This window comes from Chlorocebus sabaeus, chromosome 14, assembly GCF_047675955.1.
Source record: "Chlorocebus sabaeus isolate Y175 chromosome 14, mChlSab1.0.hap1, whole genome shotgun sequence".
Lineage (NCBI taxonomy): Eukaryota > Metazoa > Chordata > Mammalia > Primates > Cercopithecidae > Chlorocebus > Chlorocebus sabaeus.
In genome coordinates, this window is record NC_132917.1 from 66785158 (window position 1) to 66804112 (window position 18955).

Genomic DNA, 18955 nt, shown 5'->3' on the forward strand with positions numbered 1-18955 from the left:
ATGATGAGCATTTTTTCATGTGTCTGTTGGCTGTATGAATGTCTTCTAGATGCAGAAAAGGCTTTTGACAAAATTCAACAGCCCTTCATGCTAAAAACACTCAACAAATTCGGTATTCATGGAACGTACCTCAAAATAATAAGAGCTATTTATGACAAACCCACAGCCAACATCATACTGAATGGGCAAAACTGGAAAAATTCCCTTTGAAAACTGGCACAAGACAGGGATGCCCTCTCTCACCACTCCTATTCAACATAGTGTTGGAAGTTCTGGCTAGGGCAATCAGTCAAGAGAAAGAAATCAAGGGTATTCAGTTAGGAAAAGAAGAAGTCAAATTGTCCCTGTTTGCAGATGACATGATTGTATATTTAGAAAACCCCATTGTCTCAGCCCAAAATCTCCTTAAGCTGATAAGCAACTTCAGCAAAGTCTCAGGATACAAAATTAATGTGCAAAAATCACAAGTATTCATATACACCAGTAACAGACAAACAGAGAGCCAAATCAGGAATGAACTTCCATTCACAATTGCTTCAAATAGAATAAAATACCTAGGAATCCAACTTACAAGGGATGTAAAGGACCTCTTCAAGGAGAACTACAAACCACTGCTCAATGAAATAAAAGAGGACACAAACAAATGGAAGAACATACCATGCTCATGGATAGGAAGAATCAATATTGTGAAAATGGCCATACTGCCCAAGGTTATTTATAGATTCAATGCCATCCCCATCAAGCTACCAATGAGTTTCCTCACAGAATTGGAAAAAACTGCTTTAAAGTTCATATGGAACCAAAAAAGAGCCCACAATGCCAAGACAATCCTAAGTCAAAAGAACAAAGCTAGAGGCATCACGCTACCTGACTTCAAACTATACTACAAGGCTACAGTAACCAAAACAGCATGGTACTGGTTCCAAAACAGAGATATAGACCAATGGAACAGAACAGAGTCCTCAAAAATAATACCACACATCTACAGCCATCTGATCTTTGACAAACCTGAGAGAAACAAGAAATGGGGAAAGGATTCCCTATTTAATAAATGGTGCTGGGAAAATTGGCTAGCCATAAGAAGAAAGCTGAAACTGGATCCTTTCCTTACTCCTTATATGAAAATTAATTCAAGGTGGATTAGAGACTTAAATGTTAGACCTAATACCATAAAAACCCTAGAGGAAAACCTAGGTAGTACCATTCAGGACATAGGCATGGGCAAAGACTTCATGTCTAAAACACCAAAAGCAAAGGCAGCAAAAGCCAAAATTGACAAATGGGATCTCATTAAACTAAAGAGCTTCTGCACAGCAAAAGAAACTACCATCAGAGTGAACAGGCAACCTACAGAATGGGAGAAAATTTTTGCAATCTACTCATCTGACAAAGGGCTAATATCCAGAACCTACAAAGAACTCAAACAAATTTACAAGAAAAAAATGAACAACCCCATCAAAAAGTGGGCAAAGGATATGAACAGACATCTCTCAAAAGAAGACATTCATGGCTACTCTTAAAAGGTAGTTGGTTCATAGAAACTGAAAGTAGAAGAGTGGTTAGCAAAGGTTGGAGGGAAGGAGAAATGAAGAGTTATTGTTTAATGGGTACAGAGTTTCTGTTTTAGGATGATGAAAAAGTTTTAGAGCTAGATAGTGGTGATGGCTGCACAACACTGTGGATGTACTTAATACCACTGAAATGTATGCTTAAAATTGGTTAAAGTGGTAAATTGTATGTTATGTATATTTTACCACAATAACAACAAAAAAGCAGTTGAGTAATTTCCATGAGAAAATAATGCATAGCAAGCAATTAGCACAAAGTCATGAAGAGCCAATGCAAATTAACTACAATTATTAAGGGGATAATTTGGTTACTATTACTATTCGGCTGTGGTTTATACATCAGGGCTATCTACCTGATTTTATGCCTTTTGACTCAGTCTAATTCATACACAAGCAGAGATGGGATGAAATGTTTCTCCTGGCCCCTAGGTACGTTTTGGGGCATAAATCTCAGAATTCCTTTCTGGATCCCATTAAGTCCTTGCTCTCTCTCTCTCTCCTGCTGCCCACATCTCCTGTGTTCCTGTGTGTACCCAGTGTGGGCATGCTTTTTGGGTTTTTGCTTCCACTTCTTCTCTATAATCACTATTTGGACTTGTCTATGTTACTCTATTATTCTTTGTTCTCAAAATCATATGGGGTTCCTTTTCCCATTTCCTCTACTTCATTGCCCAGGATCATTTTCCATATGATGAGCCTCAGTCCTCAATCCTCAGTGCAATGATTAGTGACTCAACTGGATGACCTATGTACCAGGCTCTGTCCCAGCTCTCTTTCAAGAGGTTCAGACATAGTTTCCAGAGTAGGGACCCAGAGGCCTCAGGAGCTTCCTTTTAGAAACATTTAAGGCTAATCTTCTAATTGGGACACAGTCCCTGCGTGTGCCTGGGAAAAGTAAGAAAACAGAGATTGAGGACCTGGTGTGAAGAAGGCCAGGAATTAGAGAAAATGCAAAGGGAGCCAAGGTCAGAAAAAAAATAGTGGAATAAGAATGACAGAAGGTGTTGAGAACATAGAGAAACCACACTGAGGTCAAGGAAATGAACAAAGTTCTGTATAGACAACTCTGACTGGAGACTCAGTGGCTAATTATCTCTCTGAGCATAGCCGACCGTTTAAAGTTGCAGACCAATTCCCTCCTCTACCAATCATCTCTCCTCTTACAATGGCTGCAGCTGAATCTGCATTAGAGTGTGCAGAATCAGAGAGAGAATGTAACTCATTGTCTTATTTTCAGATAAGGCATGACCCAGAAAGGGAAAATGCTCAGCTCCTGCTAACCCAGCTGTTCAAGTGTGTTGGGGGGAGGGGGGAAAGGGGGATTTTGGACTTCAACTCAAATCTCACTATTTTCAGTAGTCCCCTTGTGCTCCGTGGACTCCCATGGGTGAGGGCCATGATGATGGAGTTGTGTAGAACCATACCGAATATAGCACCATATGCACTGCAGCAGGTAATAAATGCTGCTTGATGGTGGTGGCAATGAAGATGATGATGTTTATGGCCATAGAGAAAACTCCATTTAGATGAAATTAAATGATACTGCATGGATGAGAGAGGAAAATGCCAAGCTATTTAATGGCTGACATGTAAGATGAATTTGGTAATGAAGCTCGGGGACTTATCAGGCCAGAAAACTGCATTCTCTCATTATATAGCCCTTAATGACCCACTTATTACTAATATAAAGGGAAAGATATACATATAAACACATGTTCCTGAATGTTTGGCTGCAAGAAATGAAACCAGTACACCAGCTTGAGGGGTTAGCAACAGACGCTGTTTCTGTACGAATGATCAAATTTGCTGTTTTCCAGCTGGAAGATGACAACTGAAGTAAAAGGGTAAAGGATGATTTGACTATACTTATACAAAAGACAGGAGAGAGAGAGTAATGTAAAGAGAGCAGGTGGAGCTAGCTAGCTCTAAGAATTGCTATGGGGAACCTGGAAGAGGAAATAGATTTATTTGGAAACATGACTTATGTCTTCTTTTCAGATGTGCACTTCTAAAAGTACTCAGTTTTTCACTTACATGGCATTTATTTCTCTGACAAACTGAATTATCCAAGATATCACTGAAAACTATCAGGGAAACCAAAATGGAAGCCACATCTATTGACAAAATCATATGCACTTCACTCAGTAAGAGTTCTTCTTAGGTCCTTGCTCAGAGTTCATTCACTCTTATTTGACACCCAATCTTAAAGAGTTACCTAGTTTCCTATCTCATAGTAAATTATAAGCAGTACAACATAAGGTGTGAATGGCACATTCTTTAGGACCAGAGCAAGTGACACCTGACAACTTGAAAGTGAGAGGAAAGAAAGAAAACCATGCAACAAATAAACAAAAGAAACTTAGAATAAAAAATACCATAGTGATGTGTTGTCATTTACTGCAGAGAAGTTCCTACACATCACTTTGCTCCTTTGGGGCATTGCTGATTTATATCATAGCCAAAGGAACTTTGTGTCAGTCATGGCATCTGAAGATTTAGAGGCTTAGACCAGACAATCTCCAAGGCCCCTCCAAAAAAAAAAAAAAAAAAGTTTTCAAAAAAGATTTTGATGCTATCCTCACTGCAAAGACCATATTCAGACATGGTGTAAAAAAAATGTTGGCAGTTGCAGCATTAATCTCAGTTATCTGGAAAGGTGTCTTCCTGGGAACACTATACCATGCTGCTGTCCCACTGATATGACTTTGTTTTGACTTTGCCAGAATTAGAATCCCAGTCTACCATGTATTAGTGAATGACCCTAGGCAAGGTACCACCCATTGCTAATCCCAGTTTCTTCATTTGTAAATTGCAAATTACAATATCTACCACTTAGAGCTGTTCTAAGTCTTAGTGGCTTGAACCAATGTGTGTCTAGTGCTTAGCTTAGTGGCTAAAACATAGGAAATGTTCAATAAAAAATATTTATTGCTGTGTTGTTGGCAGTAATAATAACAATAATTTCCCCTTCTACTTTGGTTTATGTGCACACTGCAGGTATAAAGGATGAAGTTGTAGGGCAGGAAGTCTTATGACACTCAGAACAGCTACTCAATGGAAATCACAAACAGAATGAGTTTCATCCACGTGTCAAGACACTACTACCAACAAAGCTATTTCAGAGCACCTATCCTGAATACCTAGCTGTCTCTTCCACTTAAAGCAAGGTATGTATTAGTTTAACCTTATTCAGCTTATATGATAATTTTGCAAACTTTATTTCATTTGGCCTCTACAATAAACTTGTGAAAGAGGTACAGTCCACCCCATATCACAGATGAGGAAATGAGCTATTTAGGATTTAAATAACTTGTCTATATTTAACCAGCTCTTAGAGAAATAAACTTGAAGTTTATACTCTGACTCTAATGGTATCTCCTTTTGGTAATGCTGCCCACATACTACAGTTGATAGCTTACAGTAGAGTTGTTAATGATTTGGGAAAGAATTGGTCTTGGGACTATGTGGGTTTTTTACTGCTTTAGAGAATACCTTGAAACTGCATAGAATTGGATGAGAAATTCACAGTAATTCAGAGAAAACTGAATCAAAGCTTTATTTTGTCCAACAAATACTTTATCTATAGATAATTTGATAGTACAAATAAAATATGAGAATTTTTTTCTCTTTAAATAATTGGAGAGAAAAGGGGCCAGTTCCAAGATGGCTGAATAGGAACAGCTCCTGTCTACAGCTCCCAGTGTGAGTGATGTGAGTGATTTCTGCGTTTCCAACTGAGGTACCAAGTTCATCTCACTGGGGCTTGTCAGACAGGGGGTGCAGCCCACAGAGCATGAGCTGAAGCAGGGCGAGGCATCACCTTACCTGGGAAGCACAAGGGGTCAGGGAATTCCCTTTCCTAACCAAAGGAAGCTGTGACAAACGGCACCTGGAAAATTGGGTCACTCCCACCCTAATACTGCGCTGGTCCAACGGTCTTAGCAAACAGCACACCAGGAGATTATATCCCACGCCTGGCTCTGAGGGTCCCATGCCTGGCTCAGAGGTTCCCACGCCCATGGAGCCTCGCTCATTGCTAGCACAGCAGTCTGAAGTCGAACTGCAAGGTGGCAGCAAGGCTGGGGTAGGGGTGCCCGCCATTGCTGAGGCTTGAGTAGGTAAACAAAGCTGCCAGGAAGCTTCAACTGGCTGGAGCCCACTGCAGCTCAAGGAGGCCTGCCTGCCTCTATAGACTCCACCTCTTGGGGCAGGGCATAGCCAAACAAAAGGCAGTAGAAACCTCTGCAGACTTAAATGTCCCTGTCTGACAGCTTTGTAGAGAGTAGTGGTTCTCCCAGCACAGAGTTTGAGATCTGAGAACAGACAGACTGCCTCCTCAAGTGGGCCCCGACACCTGAGTAGCCTAACTAGAAGGCCCCCCAGTAGGGGCAGACTGACACCTCACACGGCTGGATACCCCTCTGAGATGAAGCTTCCAGAGGAACGATCAGGCAGCAACATTTTCTGTTCAGCAATATTCGCTGTTTTGCAACCTCCACTGCTGATACCCAGGCAAACAGGGTCTGGAGTGGACATCCAGCAAATTCCAACAGACCTGCAACTGAGGGTCCTGACTGTTAGAAGGAAAACTAACAAACAGAAAGGAAATCCACACCAAAACTCCATCTGTACGTCACCATCATCAAAGACCAAAGGTAGATAAAACCACAAAGATGGGGAAAAAACAGAGCAGAAAAGCTGAAAATTCTAAAAATCAAAGCACCTCTCTCCCTCCAAAGGAACGCAGCTCCTCGCCAGCAGTGGAACAAAGCTGGACAGATAATGACTTTGGAGAGCTGAGAGAAGAAGACTTCAGACAATTAAACTTCTCTGATATAAAGGAGGAGGTTCGAACCTGTCGTAAAGAAGCTAAAAACCTTGAAAAAAGATTAGATAAATGGCTAACTAGAATAACCAGTGTAGAGAAGTCCTTAAATAGCCTGATAGAGCTGAAAACCTTGGCACAAGAACTACGTGACAAATGCACAAGCTTCAGTAGCCGATTCGATCAACTGGAAGAAAGGGTATCAGTGATTGAAGATCAAATGAATGAAATAAAGTGAGAAGAGAAGTTTAGAGAAAAAAGAGTAAAAAGAAATGAACAAAGACTCCAAGAAATATGGGACTATGTGAAAAGACCAAATCTATGTCTGATTGGCATACCTGAAAGTGATGGGGACAATGGAACCAAGATGGAAAACACTCTGCAGGATATTATCCAGGAGAACTTCCCCAACCTAGCAAGGCAGGCCAACATTCAAATTCAGGAAATACAGAGAATGCCACAAAGATACTCCTTGAGAAGACACATAATTGTCAGATTCACCAAAGTTGAAATGAAGGAAAAAATGTTAAGGGCAGTCAGAGAGAAAGGTCGGGTTACCCACAAAGGGAGACCCATCAGACTAACAGCGGATCTCTTGGCAGAAACTCTACAAGCCAGAAGAGAATGGGGGCTGATATTCAACATTCTTAAAGAAAAGAATTTTCTACCCAGAATTTCACATACAGCCAAACTAAGCTTCATAAGTAAAGCAGAAATAAAATCCTTTACGGACAAGCAAATGTGAGAGATTTTGTCACCACCAGGTCTGCCCTAGGAGAGCTCCTAAAGGAAGCACTAAACATGAAAAGGAACAACCAGTACCAGCCACTGCAAAAACATGTAAAGACCATCAATGCTAGGAAGAAACTGCATCAGCTAACGAGCAAAATAATCAGCTAACATAATAACAGGAACAAATTCACATGTAACAATATTAACCTTAAATGTAAATGCGCTAAATGCTCCAATTAAAAGACACAGACTGGCAAATTGCATAGAGTCAAGACCCATCAGTGTGCTGTATTCAGGAGACCCATCTCACATGCAAAGACACACATAGGCTCAAAATAAAGGGATGGAGGAAGATCTACCAAGCAAATGGAAAACAAAAAAGAGCAGAGGTTGCAATGCTAGTCTCTGATAAAACAGACTTTAAACCAACAAAGATCAAAAGAGACAAAGAAGGCCATTACATAATGGTAAAGGGATCAATGCAACAAGAAGAGCTAACTATCCTACATATATATGCACCCAATACAGGAGCACCCAGATTCATAAAGCAAGTCCTTAGAGACTTACAAAGAGACTTAGAATCCCACACAATAATAATGGGAGACTTTAACACCCCACTGTTAACATTAGACAGATCAACGAGACAGGACGTTAACAAGGATATCCAGGAATTGAACTCATCTCTGCACCAAGCGGACCTAGTAGACATCTACAGAACTCACCACCCCAAATCAACAGAATATACACTCTTCTCAGCACCACATCGCACTTATTCCAAAATTGACCATGTAGTTGGAAGTAAAGCACGCCTCAGAAAATGTAAAAGAACAGAAATTATAGCAAACTGTCTCTCAGACCACAGTGCAATCAAACTAGAACTCAGGATTAAGAAACTCACTCAAAACCCCTCAACTACATGGAAACTGAACAACCTGCTCATGAATGACTACTGGGTACATAACGGAATGAAGGCAGAAATAAAGATGTTCTTTGAAACCGATGAGAACAAAGACACAACATACCAGAATCTCTGGGACACATTTAAAGCCATGTGTAGAGGGAAGTTTATAGCACTAAATGCCCACAAGAGAAAGCAGGAAAGATCTACAATTGACATTCTAACATTACAATTAAAAGAACTAGAGAAGCAAGAGCAAACACATTCAAAAGCTAGCAGAAGGCAAGAAATAACTAAGAGCAGAACTGAAGGAGACAGAGACACAAATAACCCTTCAAAAAATCAGTGAATCCAGGAGCTGGTTGTTTGAAAAGATTAACAAAATTGATAGACCACTAGCAAGACTAATAAAGAAGAAAAGAGAGAAGAATCAAATAGACACAATAAAAAATGATAAAGGGAATATCACTACCAATACCACAGAAATACAAACTACTATCAGAGAACACTATAAATACCTCTACACAAATAAACTAGAAAACCTAGAAGAAATGGATAAATTCCTGGACACATACACCCTCCCAAGACTAAACCAGGAAGAAGTTGAATCCCTGAAGAGACCAATAACAGGCTCTGAAATTGAGGCAGTAATTAATAACCTACCAACCAAAAAAAAATCCAGGACCAGACGGATTCACAGCCAAATTCTACCAGAGGTACAAGAAGGAGTTGGTACATTCCTTCTGAAACTATTCCAATCAATAGAAAAAGAGGGAATCCTCCCTAACTCATTTTATGAGGCCAGTGACATCCTGATACCAAAGCCTGGCAGAGCCACAACAAAAAAATAGAATTTTAAACCAATATCCCTCATGAACATCGATGCAAAAGGCCTCAATAAAATACTGGCAAACCGAATCCAGCAGCACATCAGAAAGCATATCCACCATGATCAAGTGGGCTTCATCCCTGGGATGCAAGGCTGGTTCAACATACGCAAATCAATAAACGTATTTCAGCATATAAATAGATCCAAAGAAAAAAACCGCATGATTATCTCAATAGATGCAGAAAAGGCCTCTGACAAAATACAACAACCTTCATGCTAAAAACTCTCAATAAATTAAGCATAGATGGGATGTATCTCAAAATAATAAGAGCCATTTATGACAAACCCACAGCCAATATCATTCTGAATGGGCAAAAACTGGAAGTATTCCCTTTGAAAACTGGCACAAGACAGGGATGCCCTCTCTCACCACTCCTATTCAACATAGTGTTGAAAGTTCTGGCCAGGGCGATCAGGCAGGAGAAATAAAGGGTATTCAATTAGGAACAGAGGAAGTCAAATTATCCCTGTTTGCAGATGACATGATTGTATATTTAGAAAACCCCATTGTCTCAGCCCAAAATCTCCTTAAGCTGATAAGCAACTTCAGCAAAGTCTCAGGATACAAAATCAAAGTGCAAAAGTCACAAGCATTGTTATACACCAATAAAAGACAGAGAGCCAAATCATGAGTGAACTCCCATTCACAATTGCTTCAGATAGAATAAAATACTTAGGAATCCAACTTACCAGGGATGTGAAGGGCCTCTTCAAGGAGAATTTCAAACCATTGCTCAGTGAAATAAAAGAGGACATAAAGAAATGGAAGAACATTCCATGTTCATGGATAGGAAGAATCAATATCGTGAAAATGGTCATACTGCACAAGGTAATTTAGAGATTCAATGTCATTCCCATCAAGCTACCAATGACTTTCTTCACAGAATTGGAAAAAAACTACTTTAAAGTTCATATGTAACCAAAAAAGAGCCCACAATGCCAAGACAATCCTAAGCCAAAAGAACAAACCTGGAGGCATCACGCTGCCTGACTTCAAACTATACTACAAGGTTACAGTAACCAAAACAGCATGGTACTGGTACCAAAACAGATATATGGACCAATGCAACGGAACAGAGCCCTCAGAAATAATACCACACATCTACAACCATCTGATCTTTGACAAACCTAACAAAAACAAGAAATAGGGAAAGGATTCCCTATTTAATAAATGGTACTGGGAAAACTGGCTAGCCATAAGTAGAAAGCTGAAACTGGATCCCTTCCTTATACCTTATACAAAAATTAACTCAAGATGGATTAAAGACTTAAATGTTAGACCTAAACCATAAAAACCCTAGAAGAAAACCTAGGCAATACCATTCAGGACATAGGCGTGGGCAAGGACTTCATGTCTAAAACACCAAAAACAATGGCAACAAGCCAAAATTGACAAATGGGATCTAATTAAACTGAAGAGCTTCTGCACAGCAAAGGAAACTACCATCAGAGTGAACAGGCAACCTACAGAATGGGAGAAAATTTTTGCAATCTACTCATCTGACAAAGGGCTAATATCTAGAACCTACAAATAACTCAAATACATTTATAAGAGAAAAACAAACAACCCCATCAAAAAGTGGGCAAAGGGTATGAACAGATACTTCTCAAAAGAAGACATTTATGCAGCCAACAGACACATGAAAAATTTCTCATCATCACTGGCCATCAGAGAAATGCAAATCAAAACCACAATGAGATACCATCTCACACCAGTTTGAATGGCGATCATTCAAAAGTCAGGAAACAGGTGCTGGAGAGGATATGGAGAAATAGGAATATTTTTACACTGTTGGTGGGTCTGTAAACTAGTTCAACTATTGTGGAAGACAGTGTGGCACTTCCTCAAGGATCTAGAACTAGAAATACCATTTGACCCAGCCATCCCATTACTGGGTATATACCCAAAGGATTATAAATCATGCTGTTATAAAGACACATGCACACGTATGTTTATTGCAGCACCATTCACAATAGCAAAGACTTGGAACCAACCCAAATGTCCATCAATGACAGACTGGATTAAGAACATGTGGCACATATACACCATGGAATACTATGCAGCCATAAAAAAGGATGATTTCATGTCCTTTGTAGGAACATGGATGCAGCTGGAAACTATCATTCTCAGCAAACTATCGCAAGAACAGGAAACCAAACACCGCATGTTCTCACTCACAGGTGGGAATTAAACAATGAGAACTTGGACACAGGGCAAGGAACATCACACACTGGGGCCTGTTGTGGGGTAGGGGGAGGGGGAAGGGATAGCATTGGGAGATATACCTAATGTAAATGACGAGTTAATGGGTGCAGCACACCAACATGGCACGTGTATACATATGTAACAAACCTGCACGTTGTGCACATGTGCACATATACTTAAAGTATAATAAAAATAATAATAATAGGAGAGAAAAGGATGTTTTCAAGCATCTTTAAACTTATTTGGAAACATTATTTTCATATAAAAATCCAACCACCAGTTACAAATCAGCCTTGTCCGAGTTGAAGGAAGTCTGCAGAGATCTAAACTGGTGAAGGGCTTAGTGGAATGTATTGGCTTAGTTGGTATTGAGTTTGATATAAAAAAAAATAGCATATTTTATGTAAAATAATGCATCTTTTCCCTTTTAACTGTTTTCTTATTAAACCAAATAACCCTTTCTCCCAATTAAAAAAGCAGGAAAGGGAAAAGGAAGAGAGGAAATGAATATTTATTGGGCATCTAAACAGAAACATATACTTTAATAGGCACTTTTACATGCTAACTCATTTAATTCTAAAAATAGTCTTCTGCATTAGGTACTCATTATTCTTTGAATTCAAAAGAAAAAGTCTTCAGGAATTTGTACAACAGATATTCTGAATGTATTTGTGATCGTATGTGAAGGGTTAGAAGCAAGTCACACATTTCCCAAAAATATGTTTTGTTTGGCCTGCAATATTGTTTTTAAAATTTTGAGCCAATTTCCAGCTTAAAGAAAAGTCAGAAACTCTGGCAGTGGTGGGCCTACATCCAGAATTGCACCAAGTGGCTGGAGTACAGCAAGGACTGCCCTTTCCACAGCCTGTGATACCTACTTTGTAATAGCCACACTCTGGCCTGTTCTGCTTGGTGATATTTTCTCCCATGTCTTTGTCAGTGTTTTGATGGAGATCCATAAATGATGAAAATCTTCTGTGTGGATTGTTACCGAAGAGCTTTGAATGTACTTATTTGTTGACCACATATGTCAATTTTCAGATGAGAGCAAAATTGAATGGGGGGCAGTTGTTTGGAGCATCTTCTGAGGACAGCACTGTCTAATGGAAATCACTTACCTTTTTGTTTCTGCTGCACCTCAATGACACTGGAGCAGATGTTGAAAGCCCCGGCCACCGTCTTCCATTCCTCTCTGCCCATCTTCAGCAAATATTTACAAAGCAGTTGGTGTGTGCTCAGCAGTGTGAGAGATATAGAGGTGACTGATGAGTACCTGCCCTCAAGGAACATATAGCCTAGAAGAGGATTAAAACATCAGAGGATATAACTGCAATGTGAGAAACTCTATTTATAACAAGAACAAACAAGGGCCCAACACATATAGGAAAGGCTGATTAATTCAGACTTAGGGGATCTGGTTGGGTTTTTATAGCAAAAGTATTATTTAATTAAGTCAGAAGTCTGAGTAGACATTTTTATCATGGTAATATATATGCAATATAAAATTTACCAGTTTTTAAATGTATAATCAGTGACATTAAATACCTTCAAAATGTTATACTACCATCACTATCATCCATTGGGTAGACTTTTGATGGGTAAAGAAAGTGGTATTATCAGGTTCAGTCACATGTATTTGTAGAACAACATGAACTAATTTACTCATCTGCTGCCTCAACCCAAAGACGATTTGATATATATTATAAGAAAATGTAGTATACAATAAATCCAATCTATAAAGTTTCATAGATAATTAGAGCAAAGAAATGAATGTAAGGCTACAAGACAAATTTGTTCACAGAAATTTTCTATAAATTGGAAACAAATTTGTGCACAAGCTTCATAGCTATAAAAGTGAAGGGAATGCATGATTTTAAAAAAATCCTTTAATGTAAAATTGTTATTGTAGAGGTTTTTTCTGAAATAATTTGTGATTCTCTCATATATTTGTTGTACCCTATATTTGCACAAACTGGGTTACTTCTGATTTTCTTACTTTAAAGTGGCTGGGGATTTTTAAAAGATATGCTACTTCTTTGAGATATTTCAGAGCTCAGCACCTAAGTAATTTATTTATTTTAAAAGGAACATTTACATTAATTTTATTTAAAATGACATATTTTATAATTTTTATAGTTACAAGGATAACAGTAATAGTAATGGTTAAGAAACGCTTACTATGGGCCAGAAACTGGACTAAATATTTTGCACTTATGATTTAACTTTATCCTCACAACATAGCTATGATGTATGTACTTTTTCCCCCTCTGCAAAGTGAGGCATACAGAAAGTAACTCTAATAAAATGATCTTTTGTCTCATATTCACATTCATATTTTGCATTGACCAATTTTCCTGTTGCGGGGAGTATGTTAGATAATAGTCCCTGTTCTTCCTACCTCATGAAGGGGTTGGAATAAATATGATACCTTGTATTATTTCATGACATGACCTGTGAAAGTAAAGAACCAGATAGAGTTAAGGCATTCAGTTAAAAAGTGAAATCTGAGGTCCACAAGCAAAGTCATCAGGTAACAGGTAGGAGGGATTGATGACTGGGAGGAGGGAGGAGACAGAGTTCAAACTGACTGTTTTCTTTTATTTTTGACATGAGATCTCACTCTGTCACCCAGGCTGGAGTGCAGCGGTGTGATCTTGGCTCACTGCAGCCTCCACCTCCTGAGCTTAAGTCATCTTCCCACCTTATCTCCCTGAGTATCTGGGACTACAGGCCTGCATCACCATACTCAGCTAAATTTTGTATTTTCTTTAAAGACGGTGTTTTGCTATGTTGCCCAGACTAGTCTTGAACTTCTGGGCTTAGGCGATTCTCCTGCCTCAGCCTCCCAAAGCGTGGGGATTGTAGGCATGAGCCACTGGGCCTGACCTAACTATTTTTCTTTTTGACTTATGTGGCTGGGTGGACTACAAAGCCAGGCATGAGATAGCAAGTGCATTAGTCTGTTCTCACATTGCTATAAAGAACTACCTGAGACTGGTTGATTTCTAAAGAAAAGAGATTTAATTGACTCACAGTTCCACAGGCTGTACAGGAAGCATGGCAGAGGAGGCCTCAGGAAACTTTCAATCATGGTGGAAGGTGAAGGGAAAGCAGGCAGGTCTTATATGGCCAGAGAAGGAGAGAGTGAAGGGGAAGGTGCCACACACCTTTAAACGACTGGATCTCATGAGAACTCACTCACTATCATGAGAACAACAGGGGGGAAGTCTGCCCCCATGATCAAATCACCTCTCACCAGGCCCCTCCTCCAACACTCCAACACTGGGGATTATAAAACAACATGAGATTTGGGCAAGGACATACATTCAAACCATATCAGTAACAATAACAATACTCTAGAGCAAGGGGTTGGCAAATATATTCTGCAAAGGGCCAGATAGTAAATATTTTAGGTTTTGTGGACCATATGGTCTTTGTCAGAACAACTCAACTCAGTTGTAGAATGAAAGCAGCCATAGACAAAAAAGAAATGAAACCGAGTGTCTGTGTTTCAATAAAACTCTAGAGAACGGTTCACTGGCCCTTTGTAAGAAGGAATCAAGGCTGTATTCACCCACTTCTCTACAGTTTCCTACAGGCCTTTGTAGTCCTCTGGCTTCTTAATCGACATTGACTGGGATTTCCAGATCATAAATTCTTTTCAAACATATATCATGTAATTCTCACATTACCCCAGTGAGTGGATTGTTCCCTGGCTTTATGGATGAGAAGCTATTATCAGATACTTACAGGCCCCTGCACAAGGCCACTAAGTGACCAAGAAGAAACACTAGTGTGAAGCCACATGTTCTGACTTTGTAGGCAACTACTCTTGCAATGTGTATCTTTCTATCTGCACAGATAATAACATGAAAAATTAGCCTCATTTTGAATGACTTCGCTGATAGTGCCTATTGATTGCTCATACTCTGGATATGTTGTTTACTTATTCATCCATTAAACCAGTATTTACTGAAAGTCTCTTTCATGCCAAAAATGAAGCTAGATCCTAGTGATATAAAGTCTGTCAAAAACTTATATGAGTCTTTCTCTTAGAGAATAGCAAAGAAGAAACATTACTCAAATAAGACCAAAAATACTACATTATTTCTATTGTAGTAAAAACTGTGAAGGAAAAATATCTGTGAAGGAGAAGTATTCCAAATGTTTGAAGCCTATTATAGGGATATTTGATTCAGTCTATAGAAGTCAAGGAAGACTCCTCCTAAATAAGGGATAATTAATCAGGAAGTAAAAAGAGAAGAAGGATTTAACAGGGCAACAACATTTGAGGGTGGAAGAGTTAGCTTTCCAGACTGAGGAGCCTGCATGTGTAAAAGCACTGTGGCAGGAGGGATCCAGACAAAGGTCATGTTATGGTTCTGACTGTCATCTTCGAGACCTCCCTGAGAGTACCTCTTTACTATTGAAAACAAAGTATAGTCTTTAAAATATTTAAATAGAGGAACAATATGATCCTATTTTCATTTTGAGAAGATTGTTTTACTGCAATAGGAAGAGTGGCTTGGGCATAAATGGCTTGGTCTCATGGTTATGAGACCCCACTAGGAGTTATGGTGGCAATCACAGTGGACACAGAAGTGGATAGATGCAAGAGAGAGCTGGGAGGTAAAATCAGTAGGGTCAGTGGTGAACTGAGTGAAGGAGGTGAACTAGTGGAGATACTAAGAATGTCCCCTGGTTTTCCAAACGTGGAAGGCTAGTGGCTCACTCACTGAACTGGAAGCACTCGTCTGGGATCTTTTAAGTGCAAGTATGAACCGTGTGATTAGCCTTTCACATTTTGAGTTTGACGTGCCTTTGACACATCAAGTGAAGCCATCAAATAACACTTATATGTCTTGACTGTTCGAAGGAATAATCTAGAATGAAAATTTGTGAGGGATGACTGGTAGTTGAAATCAGCTGAGGTGTATCCATCTTCTCTTCATATATGCTTCAATTTTGTTAAGTGAGGAGAAAATATTTCCTATAATCTAATAAAATAAAATCAGTAAGTGATTAAACCAACTCAACGGGGTGGAAACAAAGACTGTCCATCACAAGGGACTTTCTCACGCATACAGTGCAAAAAATATACTTTTAGGTTTGAAAACAAAACTATACTCTCTTAGTTAAGTGGAGATAAATTTATCCCAACTCACATTTGGAATTCAGGAAAAACTATTAGTAATCACCTAGAGCATGCTGCAAGTCTTTTAGTCCATTGTAGCTGAGAACCAGGGTGAAAGTTTTGAAATCTGCATTGTGTAGAAAGGGCTTGTTGTTTGTTTATTGCGCATCTTTCTCTCTTTATGCCTCCTCTTTGCCTGAAGCTACCATCAGGAATGAGACGTTGCAGTTGTCATTTTCTGGTGAAGTATGTAAAAATAAACATGAGCTAAATGCACATTTATGTGACGTTTAAAAGAGAGGCACTGCAACTCTACATCTGATTTTACTTCTTCCTTCTTTGCTTTCTTTCCTCGTGGTTTTTGTCTATGGTTTCTGCTGCAGCCATGGGTGACTGCTGTATGGAATCATTAAAAAAATGGAGTCAGCTAAAAGGGGCAACTGGAAAATAATAAATAAACACTGCTATCCGGAGGCACAGATATTAGTTCTAACTCTTCTACAAACTGTGATCTCGAAAACAAAAGACTTAATTATTTAATTTCTCTATAAAATGCAAAAGGAAGTTGGTTAAAATATTCCCTAGAATCACGTATCTCAGAACGAGACACTTAAACCAATCACCCCCTACCGGTGTACCTGGCATCAGAAGGATGCTGGAATGGGGGCTACCCATATTCTTAGAACAGTACCTGGCAGATAGTGGGTCCTCAGTAAATATTTGATAAATAGATGGATGAGTAACAAGTAATCATTGGTCTCTTTGACGTTCTCCTAAGTCAAAGAACTCATTCAATTTTTCTTTCTTCTTTCATTTCCTTTTAAGATACCTCTCAACACATCTTCCTTGTATTAAAGTTCACTCAAAGTGTGTCCAATAAATGTTTGCTAAATTTCTGTTTAGAAGATATCTGAAATCTTTTTCTAGAATTCCTACCAGTTATTAGTAAAGGACCTACAAACTCTAATGGTAGGCTCTGCCAAGGTACTTTAAAAATAAAATCTTCCCGTAGGAATTTCCAGTTTAAAAAAATCTTACAGAATTCTAACAACATGAGCAGCCCACCTCTCACCCTGGAGACTTTGTCTTCTCTTTCTCCTACATACATTTCTTATTATAGTCACTGCCTACCTTATCCAGAGTCCTTGGTTAGTAGCATCCATGTAGCAATTCACTCCTCCTCACATTATCCAGGAAGCTTGCTAAACTCTTCTTTGGGGAATCAGTGGCCCTGACTGGGGATTCAGAATACATACAAATGAATTCAATGCAGTCGTTTGCCATCCAGTAGTGGGAACAGACCCTAAATAGTCACAGAGTGATGGGAGATGCTATACCAAGTGCTACGCTGCTAAGAAGAGTGGGGTACTGACTGCCCAGGGAAGCAGTGAAGACAACTCAGAGAAAGGACGCTGGAATGGAGCATAGAAGGATGAGTGGTAGTGGGTCAAGAAAGGAGATGAGAGGAGGGCACCTTGAGTAGAGGGTTGACAGTGGCATGTAAAAGCAAGTATATTCTAGTAATAGGGAGAAGGCAAGTATTGTTGAAATCTGGTTTCCCCAGACCCCCTCCCCAGGGTGGCAAAGCAATGTCTTCCTGCTGAGCTCTGGTTTCCCAAGTTCCTGCTCTAATGCCACCATCTGTACCCAGTTCTCCTGGCAAGATGCTTTAGGCTACCCTTCATGCTGGGCATAACAGGTGTTACCAGTGGTGCCTATGCCTAAGGTAAAGCTGACAAGTATCCCCGTGCATGAGAAAAACGGGAATCATATCTGCTTGGTATAATGAATGACATTTCTTGAGGGAAGAGGCTTTTTCTTCACACATTTGTGGATTCTCAAGAGATGGCATACAATCACACATTACAGGGAACTCCAAACTCCGTTAACCTTCTGTCATGTCAGGGCTTATAGGACTTTTTAGTATATTTAACTTATATCATTGAAATTGTCTAAAATTGAACAGGAAAGAAGTTTCTTTTGGAAGCTCCTTATATGGATTTATTTGATTTGGGGGAAGAGAGCATATTGGTTTTTTGCATTCAGTAGAGTTACATCTTAAAGTGTAAAAGTAACATTCCAAATTTGGGGGCTCTTATCTTCATAATTGTATGCACTACTTCTTTTTATTTTTTCAAATGGACACTCTTTAATTTTTACTGGATTAAAAACTTTGATAATTACTGAATTTTAATTTTCATGTGAAACACCATTGCCACCCCACTTTTCCCCTGATTTATTTTTTCTTTCTAGAATAAAAATTATAATTTTTTAGCACTCTGTCACTTTAGCCACACAGCCCAGATTTGCAGCTTGACCTTGAAAACACTATAGAGTGACATCAATTTCTGAGTCAAGTTACCATAAGGACAGTTTTAGTGCTGGGCAAAACGGGTGTACATCAGCTCACAAGTGTCTCATGCACACTGTCTCTGTTTTAGTTACCTTGGGTTCATACCATTACATTTCCCTTGATTTATGAATCTGAATTTCAACCAGCCTCATCTTAAGTGAATCTTTCAGCTTCCCTTGGGGAAGACTTCAGCTTGGGTTGAACTGAGCGTTTTCCTTCCCAAGGAGACTTGATGACTGAAAGTAATGTTCTTTCTGCATTGATGAATTTGTTAGGATAGTTGCCATGTATTTAAACACTGTAATAAAAAGCCTGGAGCATTTCCAATCTATTGAGTCCCTTCAGTTCTT

General features: G+C 39.2%; 1 long non-coding RNA gene across 1 annotated transcript in view; it reads left to right on the forward strand.

Moving 5' to 3' along the window:
- LOC119627259 (uncharacterized) overlaps positions 1-18955 on the forward strand; it is a 442819-nt gene that overhangs the window by 360556 nt on the left and 63308 nt on the right. The window contains exon 5 of the long non-coding RNA XR_005243376.2: positions 4566-4735. This is a non-coding gene — a long non-coding RNA (uncharacterized lncRNA). The remainder of the gene's footprint in view (positions 1-4565; positions 4736-18955) is intronic.